Raw genomic sequence first — 20916 nt, forward strand, 5'->3', positions numbered from 1 at the left:
CTGCTACTGAACACTTTGAGTTGTTAGCCTGTGATCAGCTTCCCTGTATCCTCCTCCCCCTTCAGAAGCCTTAAACTGCTCAACCTAGGCTTCCACTGACAGTCAAGTGCTGAAGGAGTACTTGGCCATTTGCTCTGGATTCCTAGTAAGTCAAGCCTCAGGTCATTGGGAGGAAAAGGCCTCAACCCCCAAGGTTGGGCCCAGTAGCTCCTGCTTGCACCATTGTCCTTTGAAAGTTGTTCTGACAGCTGTGAAAAGAGTGGGAGGATCAACCAAGACCTTCATTGAGTGCGTATGAATGGTTGTGGGCATTCTCAAACCTCTGTCCCATCCTTTTGCGCTGTGGAAATTGTCAGAGATTTCCTTCAGCAAAGTGTTGAAGTAAATTTCCTTCCAGAGTGGGAAGGGCAACGACACACCCCAAATATTTGTGAGGTGCAGTGGAAATGGTTTTTCTATAGAGAAAAATATTTTCATTGTGGAGTAAAAAAGTACACCTGCAAAGTAACATTCCCAATTACGGAATGTACTGTTTGTACAATCGGAATTTTGGAAATAGTAAAATCCAAATCTACCACACAATAAAATGACACATGGGTTTGCCAGTAGCATGCCTGGAAATCTGAGACTGTTTGTGAATTCCCAAAATGTTTAGGAGTGTTTCTAGAGGGGCAGGTTTCTACTTTTGTTGTAAGTCAGTGATTATCTATCTCTAAAACCTGATCCAAGAAAATCAACAAGTTAAAACTGTGCGTTAGTAAAACGAGAAAAACCAACACGGACATAGCAGACCCAACAAAGGGACATTTATTTTGGGGGTGTCCCACCCTCAGACACCCAACTGATGCTCCACCCATGACCCTGATTAAACGTAACACAAATGTCATTCATGGTCATGCAGTAAGTTTAGTGTTCGGTACTTAAGATGGAAGAGGCAGCCTATTTTTCTTCCCATTAATCTCCAAAACTGGCAGATATCAAAACAATTTTTCATTTAGAAGGTAAATTTGTCATGATTGGACGTCAAGATAGTAAGATATGAGACAACCGGACATTATTGTTTAGGAAAAAGTCTTCAAATTGTATCTATTCCTTGTCGTTTACCTCTCCAAATTCAAAATATAGTCATGGCACAGATTTATTGTTTAGCAACTTGTGACCTGTTTACCTATAAAATGGCACAACACAAATGAATGTTTTGCTAATTTCCCATTGAGTCTGCACATCTTTGAAATTCCCAGCTCATTTTCTGCCTTTATATGAATTTCCTAGCATAGAAAAAGTCTATCGAAACATTAGAAAAGAAGAATGAATGACCGAGGTCAAAGATGCAGAGCCAAGATGGCAGCTTCAGTGTAATCCCTGACTGCGCTGTAATTTTAATTTTAAAGTGGCAAAGCTCTGTTGAACTTTGGCCACCTGCATAGCAAATCTTAGTAGAGAAGTTGTCTAATAAACTCACTAGTCACTGGCTACCAAGTGAAATCTATCCTGTGTACTTGGACGCAGCAAGCATGCATGAACTGTAAGCAGTGCAAGAATGCACTTCTGAAGGTGTGTTAAGATGCAGAATCACTAGAATTGCTGCTGAGAGACATGTCTGCAAGGGGGAAGTTAGTTGTATGAGCGAAACTGAGACTTAGACATCAGGACTTGGAAGTGTTAGCGGGAAATGGGGTACTTGAGAGGGGCGCTGCGTTTCAAGCCAACTTTCGGTCTTAGACACGGAACAATGTTGAAAGTTAACACAGCAGGGACAGTTTGTCAGTTTCTGAGTTTGGTCTCATAAATATTTATATGAATTTTCACTGTCGTTAATTGTGATTTTACCTTTTCGCACAGCAAATTCCAAATATTTCTGCTTGTTTCCCATACTTTTCCACCACCTGCAGCGTTTCTACCCAAAGTGCATTTCTGTGTCGTTTTTTGTGACATGCTTTAAATAAATGGTCAATCTGAGCTTAACAAGAGATAGGCGGCTACTGCAAATATGGTGCATGTATCATCATGCCTGTAAATGCAGATTCCCATAGGGCAAAAGCCTAATAAAAAATACATTTATTTTTCAGTACTGAGGCCCTTATCTGGGTGTCATAGCTGAACTATTTATATAGGTATAGCCCCTCCTCTCTGTAGTTTAAAACACCCTTTGAAAATATTCTGGTGGAGGCATTCATCCACATGTCACTCCCTAAATGAGGTTGAGATGTTTTTTACCTCTTAAAAGACGCGTTTGGAAGGACTGGACGCCACCTGTCACAACGTCCCAGATTTTACTGAGATAGAACCCACGCTAAAAGAATAGAAGCTTTTTTAAAGGTACCAAGCAGATAAGGTCCTATTGCTGTGGGTTGTTGTCTCACAAGCCTTCTCTCTAGTGTCGTTGGGGGGCTGTGATGAAGACAAAGCAATCTAAGAGTATGGAAAGTATATTGAAGGGAATAAGAAAGATTTAAATTTAAAAAATGCATGGGTGTCAACTGCAGTGCCCAGATGGTAAAAGACAGTCAAAATTAAAATAGCATGATTAAAGATGTGAGTAACACAACGATGCTTGAAATGATGAAAGTCAACAGTCGGACAACACCTCCGACCACAATTCAGATTTATTAAAGGCTCATTTGGTGTGGATTTTGGGTTTATGGCTCACCAAACTAACGGGAGGTTGTCTTTGTTTGAGAGCAGCATTAAAAGACCAGAATGCTCACATAACTCCTATGATCATAAATACTTCAAAGGCGGCAACCATAAATCGAATTTCATTTTGATTAGGAGATGGGTGCCTCATGGCAGACATAGCATAGTAATAAGACCAGAAAGTACAAAGGAAGTAGAATGATGGCTATTGATGTGCGCATAAAATAAAATATAAACAAAATTCCAGTGTGGATGAGTTTGGAAATGGCTAGCGATTAAATTAGTGAAATAGGTTGGGGCAACTGCGACAGTAGGCCGGCCTGCCAGCGGTGGGCAGACGTGGCTGAAGGTCTGCCATCAGGAGCCCTGTGATTCCTCTAATTCTAAATGAGAGGGGGGAACTGAGACTATAGTGAGGCTGCAGCACTGTCAAGGTATGGCTGTACTCCTACACCTCTAAACTCTAAATCATCAGATGATAACCCTCCTTGCTTGGGAGATAGGAAGGGTATTCCGAAGGCAGGTTACCCAGACCCCCTGGTCTCCCAGAGTTGAGAACAACTGGGAGGACACTGATGAGGGCGCTTTGACTGGTGAATAAATATTTTGGGAACAGGGTTTGCTGATCGAATGCACCTCACTTCAGACTGCCTTGTGAGTGAAGTAAAGCAACTAAACGTTTATCTGTCTCTCGACTGGCAGCCAGAGGAGTCATTTAAATCCACAGCACATCTGTTCATTTTTCTTAAAATGAACAAAATATTACATTGCTCTATTTTGAGTCTTTCAAATCTACCCAGTCAGGCAGGCTAATCTTTATATGTTTGATAGTTCTGGAGAACGTAATGGCTCTGAATGAAGGGGACATGATTTTCCTTTATATGTTTAAAAACACCATCAATGCTTTAGTTTGGCCTCATGCTGAGATGTGGGGACCAGCAGTGCTCAGTGTGAACCATTGACACGCATTGTTGGGGAACTGCACTTATTTTTCCTCTTTAGACACTTCCCGAAAGCAAGAGCGGGAAAACTCACAATGGGGAAAGAATGAGGAAAAGAAAGACGAAAAAAGTCACAAAGGAAGAAAATAGGAGCCCACAAGAGTGAGGTAAAGGGGCAAGGAGTTTCTGGTAGTGGATTCAAGAGCTTTGGGGTGGATTCTATAACACGCAGCCTTGGTATTCTGCGCACTGTCATTTAATAGCGCGGCCGAGTGCTTCTGAGCAGATCTGTGGAGACCGGCACTCATCCTTTTTCACATTAACCTCTGGTGACCATCAATGAATGTTCAGTAGCATCAATGGCACGCCTTACTTTTTGTGTTTGAAAAATAAATTTACACTGTTGCGTGATAACTGGATGAAACGGTTTTGAAAACAATCAGTGGTAAAGACTGCAGGCTTGATGTAAGGCTAAAAAAAGCTGGGACAGAGCAGTGTTGTTGTTGCGAGAAGGATAAGAAGCTCATTACGATGATGCACTCATCATCAATTTTGAACTGCGACACCCTTGGTTGGAGGTGATAGCTTTCAAGAGGTTACTGAAAGTGAGTAACGGTTAAGGAGAAACCACAAGTAGCCTGCATGGGGTCAAGAGTGAGTCTGAACCTGCCTTTAAGTTCATTTCAGGTTGACCTGCATGAGGAAGGGGTTTTGATCGATATCTTTTGATTGGTAAGGTTGGTTTTGTTCTTCATACCCTGATGGATGAAGAGAGCTGCGCATCTTCCCATGTGTGCAGTGGTACACCTTGACTCTCTGTTCGGGGGAGGTTTTGGAGAGAGCAGGACTGGGACATGCGCATCTATGAGGGCACTCCTTGTATGTTAGAAACACCCACCCCGCCCTGTTGCTTTCTATTTAAAACACATTTCTTACACATGGACACTGGAAGGTGTGCAGCGTTCGGGACATTCCAATGCCCCTGGCAAACTAGGCAAGCAAAATCTGTGTTCTGTATAGACATATAATTGGGGGGAAAACGAATGTGTATTGTAAATTAAGAACACAACATGTATGTGTCAAATTTTTATATAATATTTTGTTTTGCGATCGGGGTAATATAGATGCCTATTAATAGGAACGTTGACTTGATTTTGAACTTTGAGTAGAATGCATTTTGAAGTTTACTCTTCCTTTTTCATCTTTCAAAAAATGCATATATGGTGGTGAATGTGTTCTTGTGGCCTCACAGTTGAAAACGTCTCTTCTGTTTCTGGAGTGTCACTCAGAATTCTGCAGTAACAGTCAACTGGGCAGAGTGGGGAGCGTTTAGATCTGTGATGCCACCAGCCAAACCAAGTCAGTAAAATGGGCCTCGCCCTAGAGACACAGAAAGGATAGCAACCGTGGATAAAACTTCAAAATACTTTTAAAGTTCAAAATCATGTGCAACCTGGCAAAAACAGGCCATCATGGAGTCCTGCGCACCCTATGACTTTCTCTCTAGCTTGTCCTTTAAATAAGCATCAAACCTAGATGGCGCACAAAAGCATGAACTGAAAAGGAAGACAGAGGCCTGAAAGCATGTATCTCTCGGCAGTATACAGGCATGCAATATAGTACATTTTTCATAACCAAAATACACCAAACAATTTGCAGTCCATGAGTACTGTACTACACAATACGTATCCCTTTTCGAATATTTGTGTTACGGTCCAGTTTTGGTGACGGGGGGGCTGTGCCTCGTAATCCTACATCCTGAATGTAATGTCAGATGTGTTTTAATACATATGATAGTTTTGCTCCCAATTTTATTTTTTTTCTCTAAATTCCAGCTTCAAAAGGGTTTTGGACAGAAGAGTTCTGGGTTCGAAGGTCAGATCTCAACTGCACAGTGGGGGATTCCGCTGATGATCTTAGAGGCAGGAAAGGTAAGGAAAAGTCCCGGGTTTTGTACCGCGTTTTGAGATTTACCACGTTGCTTAATTGTGAACCAAGAATGATAATGTTATTGAATTCTGGTTGTTTGGGAGAAATCGTATCATATGCAAATGATGTGAAAAGTAAGGAAACGGCCATCAGTTTACAGACTCTGGTGCAAAAACATCCACCTCACAAAGCAACTTCTCCATAGACTGAAAAAAACCGACACCAAGATAGACAGTATGTATGTGTTTTTAAATGATTTCAAAGTATTTATTTGCAGATCGCCATATAGCGCGTACTGTGTTGATCTGTTCATGTTACCTGTCAAAAGATAGTACAAGGGTTCTGAAGTTCATGTCACTGTGGCCAGAATGCCAGCTTTTAGAGCAGTGTGGTTTTCTATCATAATAGTATGTCTCACTGTCTCTTGGAAGGTTATAATTATGCAACATTTTACGTGCAGTTATGTACCCGATGACAAGCTAAAAACATAATGCACGACCTGGGCGACGTTCTGGTTTTTAAACGTTTAGGCTTCAAAATTACTGTTTTCTTTTTCCATTTTAAGCCTCCTTTCCGTGAACATTATCCCACCAATGAGAGGACTATCACCATCGAATGTAAAGATGGGAGGAGATATCGCACTTGTTTTGTACTGAGTCTGTCTTTTAAAGTGAAGCAAATTCATTTCAGTGGAACTTTGAGATCTGTCTTTTGTAAACTCAAATGTGAATCCTTGGCATTTAGTTGGAAATGATGTTGCCACTTTCATGCTTGATCATTCTTAGAAAATACAGCGATGAGATAGAATAAAGAGTTGTCTGGGGTTTTTTTCAGGCCGATTTGATCTGTATCAGCCTTGGCCTGCAGACTTATCCTGTGTGTGTTGCGTGCTTTTTACTGGTGTTTAATTGCAGTGGGATACTATTAAGTCAAAGTTGGGCTTGTTTTACAATAATACTTAAAGAAGTGAATGAATATAGCATTTCACTCTTGCTCTTTTTCATGCTGTTGTAATTATCAGTGAAAATACGTTCGAATCTCTGACTGGTAGCGATGCAATCGTCCGAATAACACATCTAATCAGAAGCTTTCAAGGCAAATAAAATCAGGTTTAAGGTATTCATCTGTGAATTGGAGCTACTCGAATACTTTTTTCACTCGTTTTTTTTTTTTAAGAAATGTCGCCGAATAAGACATTCTTAGATTTTTTTTTTTAAAGGTCATGGCAGGACATATTTTGAGTGCCACGTTTTCCATAAACTCAGTGAATTTAAACCTGCTGTCCCGCAGTCTGGAACGCTTTGTTGTGTCTGTTGTATGTGTGTATATTGTAACAAGTATTGCTTGTCCCCTTGTCATGGGTAATTATATGCCTTACACTCTTACTTGGAGTAATTGGCAAGCAGACCTACCGCAGGATATGCTTTAACGTTTGGTTTCGTCTTGAGAACGTGTAATAAAAATATTGTTTCCACCCTGCAGCAATAAGGCATTGTAAACAGACATTAGAGTTCTGAATGCAGACGGGCTCCAAGCTGTTTTGGTAACACTCTCTGAGCATCTGGCTTAAAGAGGCCCTATTTAAGAGCGGGAGAAAGTTTACGCCGGGTGATACAAATAGGCTGGGTGAGACCTATAAGTGGAGTGGTGATCCACAGTAGCCCTTTTTCAAGACATTCTGAAATTTGCAGCTTGTTTGCATACAGAACATTTAGGATTTTCTCTGGTTTATGAACTGTAGCAACGCTTTGGTCGCCTTTTCTGTAGTGGGTGACTGGGCTGTGGTTGAAGTACGACTAGGGTGGAGTAGGTATCTCGAGCTCTGTTCCAAATTTTGCTGGCAAGCAGTCAGTGTACAATAGAGAGCCAGGATTTGAGTGCACATGAGTTTGTCTTCGTTCCAAGGCCTTATGAGATAGCATCACGAGGCGATGTATATGCCATGGCTTGCATAAAACTATGTAGTCTCTGCCCGCGCCTGCGGAAAGCCAGTTTTGAGGCATTCTGTCTGAGCAGGCGTTTTGTCGCAATTAAAGTCTTACCATTACATGACTGTTTGCAGTTAGAGCTACCATGTGGGTTGTCTGTAAATCTTTAGCTATGCTGTGAGCTGTAAGCTTGAGGAGTAATGCTTTCACAGGCCTGCATCCGAACTTCCGAGCAGAATTCAGTCTCTTCTTCATAGGCCCTGTCCCTTAACCTTACCCTTGCCCCAAAATTGGAGGCAAAGTTGTAAATACCTTAAGTTGCCCACTCTGGGGTACTTATGCATACTAAATTACCACAAAGAATGCCCATTTACGTCATGCAGGCCCAATCAGGGCCTCGTTTGTAGTATGATTATTGCCCATGCCCACAATTTTGTTAGAAGCCCGCGACCAGCGCTATCATAGTCTACGGTGCTGAATACCAAGGCTGCGCAGCACTGACTCCACCCCAAGCCCCTTTAATCCATCACCAGACACTCCCTTGCTCTTTACCTCTCTCTTTAAGGTTCCTTTTCTTCCCTGCTTTCTCATCTATCGCTGTGTTACAGTTTTTCTATTCCCCCTCCTCCTTGTGTGTTTTTCTCTCTCTGGCTTCCAAGTCTGATGAGGAAAAATAGGTGCTGTTTCCGAAAAGTGAGTGCAGGGCCCACACAGGCAACCACTGATTCAAGTTAAGCAGTCGGACCAATTCACAAATGTTTTTTCACTTATGTTGGTCATAGTTGCTCGGAAACAGGACAGATCTATTTCTGTTAAAAAGTCGATTGAAATAGTATGTGAAAGGCTAGTGTATTAACTCAACTTGAGTGCTTTACCTTTTGCGGATATAATGATAGATTGTTGATTGTGGAGTAGTTTAATCATGGTTTTAAGACTGAATGCACGTGTACTCATTTTTAATCTATTTTTGGTCTTATGTTTTAATTGTATTAATTTATAATGTGCTCTCTGAATCTGCGGTTCTGGCATGTATGTGCCTAATAAATAAATGAAGTGAAATGAGGGGCTTCACAAATAAATCCACATTCTTATTCAGTGAAAGTGCATTGGAGAATACTTATGTTCCCAGGGTGTACTTCTGAATATAGTAATTCTGCCAGATGGTGCAATGCCAATGTCTGTGGGTAGCTGCGTAGCTCCTACAGATAGTCAACACCTGAGGAAACGACTCCTCAGTTTTCAGTGCCAACTGGGACCTTCAAGGAAATATTTCCATTATGCTTGAACAAACTGGGCAGGGGTGAAGAAGACGTAGGAAAAGCGGGAAAAGTGGAAAACTATTGATGGGCCATAAACTAGGGCTTTTCTTACCTAATAAACACTATGCGTGCCCCTATGGGGATGAAAAGGTGATGGAGATGAGCACGTGCATCTAAAACAGAAAGTAGATGCTTTTCCCGAAAGTACAAAGAAAACATTAAGGGCCCCGGTATTAAGTCTATACGGATGCTATTACAATGTAAACATCTGTTCAAATATGCCCTAACGAAAAAACTACAAAATAATGAACAGTGAAATAAACCACCTCCTGAATGCTGATGTTCATGAACCCCCCGCTCCCCACAAGAAACCTCCTGATGGGCTAGCAGTGCAACAGGTAGGTTTCTAAAGCAGTTCCATTGCAATCCTTTGAAGTAGTGAGAGGGAGGCAGGAAATACCAGCACCATGAACACCATTTTAGCTGTATGTGCCTGCTCACAAAATGATCTCACCAAAATTGGGACATGCATTTATTTAATCGCTGGGACTCCAGGACTAACAACCCAAAACTGTGTACTCCTTGCAATCTACATCGTACATTTTGAGGAGTACTCCTCAGATTCTTTGTGGATCCATAAAATAGTCTGAATTCTGCTGCTAACACTGGAGTAACTAAGGGAGCAGGTTCACGATTTTTCTATTTTACTTTTGTGAATTGAGCATACACCATTCAAAAACACGACTACTTCTTCTTAACTCTAGTGGCGTAGACATCAATTCACCAAAACACCGGGGAAAGGGGAAGTGACATAACATGATCTATGATCTCACAGGAAATGACATCATCTCACCTTCCATTCTCCAGTTACCTCGCTGGCAATGGTGTCACAGAAACATTGACACTGAAGGCAAAACAAGAAGAGTAATCAAGGGAAAAAATATAAAACTTAAAACCTAAATACTAAGTGAATTAATTGTTCATTGATTCTAGTTAGCAACAATGTTTTAAATGGGGTGCTGCCATGGTGTAACAGGGTCCTAGCTACCACATACACAAATGCATCCAGAGAGAGTCAAATAGTCAACTACAATCGACTATGTCCAATTACATATTCAAATGTCCAGGTTCAAATAGCCAGTCATGGATTCAAATGCTCAGGCGCAGCCTCAAATGCCCAGACACAGCCACAAATGCCTGCCTGCAGTCTCAATATGGCAAGATATAAGCAACACATGCAAAGGTAAATCTTTCTCACTCTTGATAGGGCTGCATCCAAAGATAAAGAACGTATAGGTTCAAATGGTCCAGTAGGGCCCAATAGTCTCAGAGACTCAAATGCCTTCCACTATCTCCCTTGTACTGGGTTAGCCCCTAATTCCCAGTGCAGGCACCGTGTGAACAAGTAAAGAGTCAGATGGCCACTGTAGAATCTCCTCAAAGGCCAGTTCAGCCACCCCATGGGGAGGTAAAGCCTCAGATGACCTCTGAAACTTTGGAATGTGCAGGTAAAACCTCAACTGCCTATAGAGCTTCTTTTTGTGCATAGTTGGCCTCCAATAACCAGGGCAGTCACAACATGCTCCTATTTAGCCTCGTTGGCATAGCACCCTACCTGTGTCAAAGGTTTCCTCTATTTATTTATTTCCAGTTTCTAATGTATACGAGGGAGGACCCCCACCCATTGCTCTTTTCCTATTTGCTCAGTACTCTGCGCTAGCAGCAGACACTTCCTTCAGCTGATGCACACAAGCCCTTCAGTTCATTTTTTCACTATTCCATTATATGAGTGTTTGGGAATCAGAAGGGTAGAAAGCATATCAACAACATAATTCACAAGTATTGTAATCAAGCCAGATAACTCTTCCTTCTTCTGAGCTATGGTGCCATATCAATGCCAACATCTAGCTCCAAGGTATGTGTTAAGAGGAATCATGTAGCCAAGACTGGAGAGGTACAAATCTCTGGCTATCACAATTTATATACAAAGTCCTGGTAAGCATTGCACCTTAGTATGTTACTTGAGGAACCAGCATGTAGTAAAACCCAGGGGCATGGTGTTCCCCTTCTTTAGCAGCTACAGCAGGTGTGGAATCCTTCATGGGCCTCTTCTGTCTACAACTCGGCAGACAAACTCTCATAATTAACATGAACGGGGAGTGGTTGGTAAGTGAGTGAAAGGGAGGATGAATGGATGGGTACTTGGAAGGGTGGGTGGATAGATGAATAAAAGCATGAGTGAATGGAGGAATTTAAGGCTTGATGAGTGAACAAATTTATAGATTAATGAATGGGGCAGTGGCTGAACGAGCCAAAGGGTGAATGGATAGGTGCAAGGGTGGATGGATGGCTAAGTATAGCGTGGATGCTGTTGAGAGAAAGGATCAATGAGTGAGTGAAAAAAATGAATGGATGAGTGAAAAGGTAAATGGAAGATTATATGAATGGGTAATAGGGTGGATGGATGAGTAAAAGGGAGGATGGATGGTGGAGTGAAAGGGTGGATTACTGGCTAGAGTGAAAGGATGGATGAGTGAAAGCATAGATGGACTGAATGAGTAAAAGGGTGGACGGAGAGATGTATGAGTGAAAAAGTGGCTGGATAATGGATGTATGGGTATGAAGGATAGGTTTGGAGATGGATGGATAGATTTGGATAGCTTTGGGCGGGTGAATGGACAGATGGATGGAATGTTGAAAGATTGATGTATGAAATAATGAATGATGACATAATGTAATGGTGAAACGGTGATATCAGTGTGTGAATGGATGTTTGAAAAGATAGATGTTTGGATGAAAGAGACAGGAGTGTTCTTCTGGGGAGAGTCACAATGACTTGTTTCGCTTTCTGTGTGCCATAAGAGCTTTGGGGCCAGATGTAACAAAGGGTTTTACCCATTCTGTGTCTATGGGGAAATGTGTTTGTACATATGGCCCTTGGTTCGGGTGGGGGGGGGGTGTGTATTTTAATTTTCTGGCTATTTGCTCCCCTGGTGAAAACCAAAGAAAAAGTGTCAGGATTCAGGTGGTGGCACTGTTTCTTGCCACACTATGTCGATTTTAATCTGTTTTTTGTAATGTTCATTCGGACTGTTCTTACAAAGATATGTTACACAATATTCAACGTTACAGTTAAAAAAAAATGTATGCCTGTGCAATACATACATTTCACATGAAAAATAATCTCAGAATCATAAATACACACATGTTCGACATGTATTTATAATATAATCTACGTTTTGAAGCATGAAGTCGTCATCCATGATCAGCGGAGGAATTTTATTCATGGTGAAATTTTGGTGCAACAGTGTTCTGAAGATATTATTTTGTGGTGGTTTTGCTACGTGACTATAAAAATGGTCTGCGATTTTGAGATTCCTTTGGTGCAGAGATGAGCGTTTGTATGTAGATATGCAACATCGGCACGCATAAAGTCTATAATTGTCCTATTGCTCTTGCTGTTGAGAATGAAGGGTATATTATTATGATATGCATGGGGCATGGTTGACACAAGATGGGGCTGTAAGCAGGGGAATCAACTAGGGGTCGCACCTGCGACTCCTAATTTGCCCACTGCGACCCCTGGCAGAGTTCTTGCAACCCCTGGAGTTGGATCTGGTATAAGCAGCATAAATGAACAGGTCTACTTTCTGAAGAGGAAAAATGCATTTTGGAAAAGTTTCCGGGCCTGATCATCATTTAAAACAAACAGTAAATAAGTCACAAATAAAAGCCCACAGCTCATGGACGTCATTTAGGGGTCGCCAGGGGGTCACATTTGCGACCCCTGACTTTCCCTTTGCGGCCCCTGGCTTCAGAGGTGGCAAATTCAGTGCCAGGAACACAGTGGAAGCTCGTCCATATGGACATCAGCTGGGGCTCCTCTCTTTGTTTTCTGCCAATTTATTATGCTAATAGTGAATTATAATATGTTATTCACTATTAGTGTCATTAAAATGGAGTACAATTAGCTGTAATATGCCCTTCCATGGCAGAGAGGAGGGGATAAATAAAAAATACTTTTAAATGTATGTTGTGTGTGTGCTTGTCGGTGAGAGAGTGTGTGTTATGTGAGAGTGTGTATGTAAGTGTGAATTTGAGTGCATGTATAATTATGTGTGAGTGAAAGTCAAGGTGAAGGAGCATGTGATGTCACTTCCGCTACTCCTGACACGGCAGTGAATTCCTATCCATGCCATCACTAGTCTGTAAATTGGGTTTATACTTTTATTTTTTACACTTTTGTACTGCACAGTTAACAGGAAGTTAGAAACAAATGGTCTTTCTTTGCTTGAAACAAGTCGCAGCTATCATTCTATTACATGTTAGCCACATTACAATAGCACTGAAAAGAAACAGGTCACAAGTTCAGACAGGAAGCAGTTAACCAGTAGGCTGGTGCTGCAGTTTTGGGTCCTAGAGAGGGCCCCCTTCAGACAGACGTGTGTGCTGCACACCAGAGGCGGTTCTCATGGAGCTGATGACTGTAATTCCATGCCCTTGAACATGCCAGCAGCTGCAATGATATGAAAGAGATGTACCAATGCCAGCCGAGCCAAGATGTTGGGCATCAAACAGATCGTAAGTATTTGTTTTACCCCCACTATCAGCCTGAAACAGTCTACAGAAGACAATCAGATTTCAAGCAGTAAAGGCTTGCGGAGGGAGCTGGGCCATACGCCCCTTCTCAACAATTAACAACAACAAAAATAAGTAAAGAATTGCTGTCTCCTGCACCTAGTAATAAAATATTACTTTGTTTTTCAAAAAAAGAAACACTGAAAGTACAAAGGTTTAAATTGATGAGTTAAGGGAAAGTGTCACTTAAAACACATTGTTTTAAACATAGCCACTGAAGTTCAACAATTATATTTATTTCAAGTAACTATAACTCGTCCCCTAGGTAACAGTCACTCACGCCTTCGGCATGCATTGCCAATTACCCTACATATTGTATCAGTCATGACATCTACTAGGACATCATTGGTATTAACACTGCAACATTTGCAGTTGACATGTTTTCTGACAATTGATAACATACATGTCTGCAGCATCTGTTATCATATCACTGATGACAACGCTGTGCATGGCAGGGTGGCGCAAGTTATTGTTACTTTCGGACAGATGGGGACTTCATTCACTTTAAAAGAGGAGAGTGTAGCATTGTGTCCCTTGATAGGAGCTGTATCATCAGTGTTTTCTGTCAATGCTCAGTTTGTAGACGAATATATGCGGCCCCAAAACTCTGCTCAGAGGCCCAGGCTGGCATCCGCCCGGCAAATACCAAGGTTTAGTAGTCTGGAATCCACCTCATCTCTCTTTAATCCACGACTAGACATTCCCTACCCCCTTACTTCACTCCTGCAGGTCTCTGCTTTCTCCCTTTGTGACGGTTTTTACCTTTTTCCTTTCTTCTCTTTTCCCTTTGTGCGTCACCCCTCTCCGATGAAGAAAAGTGATGGTCCCCAAAAATGAGGGCCTACCGGCAACCACCGCATTAAGCGCATGTTTCAATGGCTGAAGGGTAAAAATGGAAACATCAGCATTATTATGGTACAAGTGGAAAATGTATGTTCTGCTGTGTTTTCAGTCACATTCGCCTTGTCTTTAATTCCAAAATAAAGGTGTCTCAAATATTTACTTTAGACTTTGAGGTATCTCTTCTGTCGCATTCATAGGTTTGCACAATGCTGTCCTCTGTTTATAACAAATACATGCCTTTTGAATGGTGCGGTCGATGGGCTTCAGTTTGTCATGCGCTACTAAATAATAGCCCATAAAACGTACAAAGGCTGCTCGTTTATCCTCCTGCTCACCTGTGTGCCTTAGGTGCTGGGACCAAGCTGGTTAAATATTCTTGATTTGCACTTGGGGTAGGTGTTTATCATTTCCTGATTAGCTGTGAGCCCCAGTTCTGAAACCTACAAAGGATTGTTTGCCTTCTGCCAGTGTATCAGGGCATAAAATAAGTCTAGTGTATTTGTACTTAACCAAGGCCCCAGTCGCTACGTTCAGAACTCATTACAGCAAAGTACTTTACTCCTCGACGTTCTTGATAATGCAGTTGAAGTTTCAAGGGATAATTTCCAGAGCCCCGCCATGCATATCTCAGGAGTCCTTGCGCTAATCTGCATTCTTTCCGACGGGTCAGGTGAAGGAAGGACTGGGTCACTCTGACCAGACGCTGCACGGTCCTCCCCCGACATACCACAGCCTGGTCCTGTTCAGTTCAGAGTGACCGAGTTCAGAGGAAAGTACATATCAGAGTTACCAGCTAAACAGTAATACATCCTGCTGTAGGTAACTTTTTCTTAAAACATTTTTTGAAAAAACGGGTTTATAGAAATTGGCTAAACTATAGTTGAAAAACGCATGGTGAGATTTGTTTCTTAACTTATGGCCAAGTCATCAGTGACAGTGGGTCAAGGTAAAGCACACTGAAGAGCAGGGTCAAGGTAAAGCACACTGAAGAGCAGGGTCAAGGTAAAGCACACTGAAGAGCAGTCTGTGGTGGCTGGCAGTGGACAGCATCATTACTTGTTAAACCTGGGACCAAATCAGCCGTGCCAGCCACTGTGACTCCTGTCTAAATAGGGAGTACAGGCAAATACAATATCAACAGATCACTAAAATTCAAGAATCGTAAAAGGTACCCAGGTCCGAAATCGCTTTAGAACGATACAAAATGATGGGAATGAGCTATGCAAGCAAACATAACATCACCGCCATGATTAACCTGGTGCAACATGACATTTTATGAAGCAAGGCGACAGAGTGGGGCATAGCACTGTTGATTCCTAGAGACATTAAATCTTGGGCCTTACATATTTAACCCCTAAGTTTGTAAATGCGCTTGCAGTGGCATGCTTCCTCTCTAGTTTTATAAATATATTATACATTTAAAAAATATATATTTATAATAATATAAAGAGGGTGGTTTAAGTAGCTGTTCATGTTGGTTAGGGAGCCCTCGTTATTCCCTGGCTTTGTAGCCGTACAATCGCAGCAGCAAAGAAAAGAACCGGGGTGAAAAACCACTGTGGGGTTAGAAATGCAAGATGATCCTCAAGGCAATTTCTTTTTGTTTTTGGCACAAATAAATTGCCGGCTATTTGCAGGAGATATTAAAATGCTCATCAGTTAATTAAAAGTAGATGAGGCTATGGACTAGAATACTATGTCACTAAGGGTTTTGTGTTACATACAAATTTGATATGGAGAGGATTATGGTTTCAAATAGTTGTGTGCTCTGTAAAAGCCTTTGAAGGCAAATTTGTTTGACGCTGGAGCTGATGGAAATCGAGGCAGTGTGTAGTAAAGGGGTTCTTAGATTTGCTCGTTTATGTTGATTTAGTGCAGTATCATTCCGTCTGGTGCTCTTTTACTCTCTTTCTGAATCCAAGCAGTTTGTTTGTGGCAGTACATTTTTATCAAGGTTATTATTTAGATGACTGTCTCTTCCTGAACTGATGTTAAGCCAGCACTGTGGAAGGAGGTATACAGCTATGGATTCACAGCCTTCTTTGGGGATTCAAAATACTGACTTACTATAATAGACACAATAGATTTTTGGCAAATTCACTATAGTTTGCACAAGATTACAAAAGTGCTAAATTATGCTTGCATATGCCATACGCACATGCCTTTACAAATGCGCACTTCCTGGAGTTCAAAAATGGAGATGAGGCAATTGAGGTTGGGGGAGCTGTGTAACGCATCAGTGTGATGCTGGCCTCCTTTGAGTGTGCAAGACTGGGCGTGTGCAAATCAAATGATTTTAGCCCATCACTGTTAAGGCTCTGAACATCTCTCGGCACATATTACCTGGTATGTTCCATGCATGCTCAGATCTTCTTCAGGCAGGTAAGTTATCTTTACTAGGTTTTGCAAGGTCAGATGGGGCGGCCATTCTTTTTCGAGGGCTGCGGCTAAGTTATGGAACACCTTACCTGTTCATATTGCTAAGCTGGATGACTTTACAATGTTTAAAATATCTTTGAAAACTTGGCTTTTCTCGTGCTAAGTGGGGTCACCAGGTTTCACTATTGAGCCCTGTTTGGCTTAGTGCTTAGATACCCTCGGGTTTAACAAGCTTTACAAATGTTCTTTTCATTTCATTTCACTTCATTTAACTTGTAAAGAAAATTACTGCAATTGTTCTCCATTAATCCAAATATCCAGGTCTTTGTGAAAATGTGTAAAAGTCTACAAAATGTATCTAATTTTGTGTGGTGGAAGAAGGTACCATCCTTGGGAAACATGCAAGCCATCTGTGTAAATAATGGGAACATTTATATTATTTTTCTCATTTTAATGCAAAAATAATGACAGCATCAAACGGCACTGGGGTGTACCTCTAAAAGAGGCAAGGTGCAAAACTATTGTTAGAGGGAATAACTTTTTTTTAAATAAAAAACACTTTTACTTGTTCCACACTATACCCCTTTATTTGCCCAGCGGCTAAATGCAGAATGATCCTGGCAGGACTTTTTTGTTTTTTGTTTTGTTTGAAGAAATAGTTTAACCAGCGGACTTTCTGCCATTACCTCACCAGTTCACAATCTCTTAGAACAGAGACTGATCAGTTTCACCACTAAGGGTTACACATTTTAAAGCAATTCAAATTTCGTGATCTTGGCCTGCTCGTGATTCTTAAATAAGTAAGATATAAAAATATACATGTTAAAACAGTTCATAGGACGGAATCAGCAAAGATCCAGAAGATATCATTGATAAGTGCCTGATAGCTTAAAGGAAAAGAGAAAAATGTGATGGTTGGAATGTCTGAATTAATCTTACCCAAGGGAATTATTCTGGGACATATTCAAGTAAATTGTTCTTTTGTTCACTCTGCTCCTGTTAAAAAGCAAGTGCATATCATTCTTGATCCTGCTCCAGTGCACACTGCGTCACTGTGTCAGCTGAAGCGCTGCTCCGTCACTTCACAGCAGCCCCTACAGCCCATTTGCAGTTGTGAACAGATCATGGGGAAGCTGTTAGCTGCTCCTGCCGACCTTCCCTCCGATGCATATCAAAACATGCCTCATAGAGGACAGACTATAGCAAACACACTTTCAATCATGGAACTGAAAGGCGTTTATGAACCTGATGCAAGGCAGAGCATTTGACAGCATTAGTAGGGATAGAAGGTGCTTTGTAAACCATACACAAGGACCTCCCATAAAGCTCTTTTAAGCTCGCAAGGGGTCGGAAAGCCTTCTACAAATACCAATACAATACAGAGTGTAGCACCTGTTGCAAGTTTAGCCAGGGCACCGGGGTAGCTACGGATGGCTCCAGTTCAGCTGTCATTTATCCCAATACTCCTTGGTCCACCAGAACGAGTCCAGGGACAGCCGACTGCTGCCCCAGTGTGCTGTCCCTCCACGTCAACATGTCACTGGGCATTTGCTGGCTGCCCTGATCCCCCTTAGCCCTGGCACTTTTATGAGCCAAGGTCACGCTGGACAGAAAATAGCTGCCCTGATGCCATGTTAACAATTGCATCATTTGTAAAGTAGCATGAAACCTCATTAGCACACCATGCAATCTATTCTTTATATCATCAATATTATAACTGTGAGTAAAAGGCCATACTCAAAAGTAAACCACTACTGCATACTTATCAGTTACATTATTTTCTCCCTCCACCAACTGAATGACTGGATCATTCCATCAGACAGTTTGAGTGACACACTTACCCAGTCTTTTGTTGCCAAAGGAGTATACTTTAATATGTATTTTCTGTATCTTGAGGATCTGAGTAGTAGGCACCATTCTTCTGCCAGTTCTAATGTTTTTTAGAACTTTGGTTAGAGTGTGATCACATCAGACAATCACACCCTACATTAACTAATCTATTTTCAGTGAATACATAGAGCTTTGTATGGCCGACTTGAACATGCTCTTGAAACGTGCCTGTAACACCGTTATTGGTGCCTGCTGGCCACAGCTGTCTGCCACGTTCCACCAGTCCACGTGCCTTCGAGCCCACTTGGCATGGTCTTTGGCCTTCTTCGCCTTCCTATTGATACTGCAGAGCAAGAACTTCCCCTGTAAAGGTGGGCTGTGAGTGCACGGTATGGCTATCATCGCAGACCCAACCTTATCACCCTACAACCCAGTGGGCTCAGGCTCTCATGTTCTCCGAGTCTGCCCCCCCTGACTTTTGATCACTGTGCATAGCTTTTGGCCATTACTTGCGCCCAGTGTCCCTATCTGAATGTCCACTGTACACAGCTTTTCAGCAACGCACAGCATCGTGTATGCCCCCAGAAGCTATTTTGCACAATCTTGGGCTATGCTAAGCGAGGTCAAAGACAGGGTTTGGCTTTTGGCATAACCAGCCCATCTGGGGATCTTTTCACATGGTGTGTTTTTCATTCATACCATTTAAATGAGGCACTCCCGTCCTAGGGAGTCCTCTGTGCACATTCATCAGAGGCAATGCGTGAGGCAAGTGACCAATAATGTCACACAGCTCCACAGACGTATTCAAATCAACCCCTGAGACACACAAATACAAATATTTCATCAAGTTCACTTTGGCACAAGAAACCGACAACCCATGTGGTTGCACACCTGACCTCTAAAGTTCGCACTCAGAATCTGTACCTATTTATGAGCCATCAGCCTAGCAAACTCTAGACTGTCATTCAAGATTACCGGTGACAACTTATGTTCCAGGAACTGCCCCCCAAACAAATACAGATAGAGCACAACTTTTAGTATCGAGTGCCTTTATTAAAACGCCTTTGTTTATTGTTCGTGCCCTTAAATAAAGTTGTCTTAGCATTTCAATGTAGGCCAACCAGAAGTTTCCCATTAAACATGTATCTTCTTTGTAATAAATTTGTGTTCTGATGTCTGAAAAAGTGAGGTGATCCAGATTATTTGATACATTCCTATAAAAGTTATTTGCCCTGTTCTTTTATATGCTCCCCAGATGCCAGAGCTCACAGGGAATGTCTTCAAACACATATAAGTTTGTTATGTTCAACTACTCCTAGAGTGTGGCCCACCCAGAAATTCCCTGGCCTACCCATAATCCTGTTTTTAGAACAGTGGAACATCGACCATCCTGGTAGCTGTTCTTGTACGCCACAATTTTAAATTAAACTACAAAACCGATTCTAAGCACTAAAAAGCCTATCCTGGAGCAATTGACCCTTCGCTGCCCTCATCCGTACATAGTATGCTTAGCTGAGTTATTAATGGAAAGGGTACTGCAAACTAAATTGCTTCAAGATTCTGGGAAGCAGAAATGTTGGGGAGAGTGGAGGTTAGTGAAGTACAGTGATGCTAATTTGTTCGTGCTCCAAACTCCAAGTATTTGATTTGTTGTATGCTGGACACAAAGGCATCATTCTGTTCTATAGAAATTGACTTTGTGCCCTGAAACTCTACCTACATTTTAATCTCTTCCAGACGTAAGAGAAAGAGAATGTAGGAACTAAATGACACTATGAGTAAAGTAAAAAGGAAATTGGGATACAACAACATTGTATTGTTCATGTTTCCTCGTATATCTTCTGCTTCTATTGAGTGAGGAATTTCAAGGTTCTGAGATTTACACAATAATGCAGAAAAGGTGTAACTCAGGGGTCAATCAGATTTTCTTCTGCAATCAACCACATATATTATATTAATATTAAGAAAGACGGTACAGAATAGTTTATCTTTATAGTCTTTTTATGTATTTAAACTAATCCTTTAACGGCTACCATGTTTGCTGCTTCAATTGAGTAGTGATACAGGACCATACAACAAACATTCCACACAGGTCATGTTTGCTGCATATATGGTGTAGTGCCCTAGAGCAGTGGTTCCCAACCTTTTGACATCTGTGGACCCCCACTTTATCATGACTGGAACCCGGGGACCCCCATTGAATCATTATTGGAATCCAGGGACCCCCTACTAAATCATTGCTGAAAGCTGGAGACCTAATCTGTTAATATTATTTGATTTTCTAAGCAGTCGCGGACCCCCTGAGGAGGCTTCGCGGACCCCCAGAGGTCCACGGACCACAGGTTGGGAACCACTGCCCTAGAGTTTATAGAAATTGTAGGTGTTTCGGTTTTACCTATGAAAAGTGCCCTGACGTTGCAAGTTTGAACAGTTGTATTGGGATTTGGGTGATAGAGCACTCAGAACGACAGAAGCACAAGCTTCTTTTTAATCTTACAATATAAATGCAAAATAGGGATAAAGTAATAGTCA

The 20916-nt window shown here is 41.7% G+C and overlaps 1 protein-coding gene across 15 annotated transcripts in view; it reads left to right on the top strand.

The window, feature by feature from the left end:
* BNC2 (basonuclin zinc finger protein 2) overlaps positions 1-20916 on the top strand; it is a 1044043-nt gene that overhangs the window by 128667 nt on the left and 894460 nt on the right. For all 15 annotated transcript variants that reach the window (XM_069239536.1, XM_069239525.1, XM_069239544.1 and 12 more), the window contains exon 2: positions 5414-5509. The gene's annotated coding sequence lies outside the window, so the exon portion shown is untranslated. The remainder of the gene's footprint in view (positions 1-5413; positions 5510-20916) is intronic.

The sequence above is a fragment of the Pleurodeles waltl genome, chromosome 1_2 (genome assembly GCF_031143425.1).
Source record: "Pleurodeles waltl isolate 20211129_DDA chromosome 1_2, aPleWal1.hap1.20221129, whole genome shotgun sequence".
Lineage (NCBI taxonomy): Eukaryota > Metazoa > Chordata > Amphibia > Caudata > Salamandridae > Pleurodeles > Pleurodeles waltl.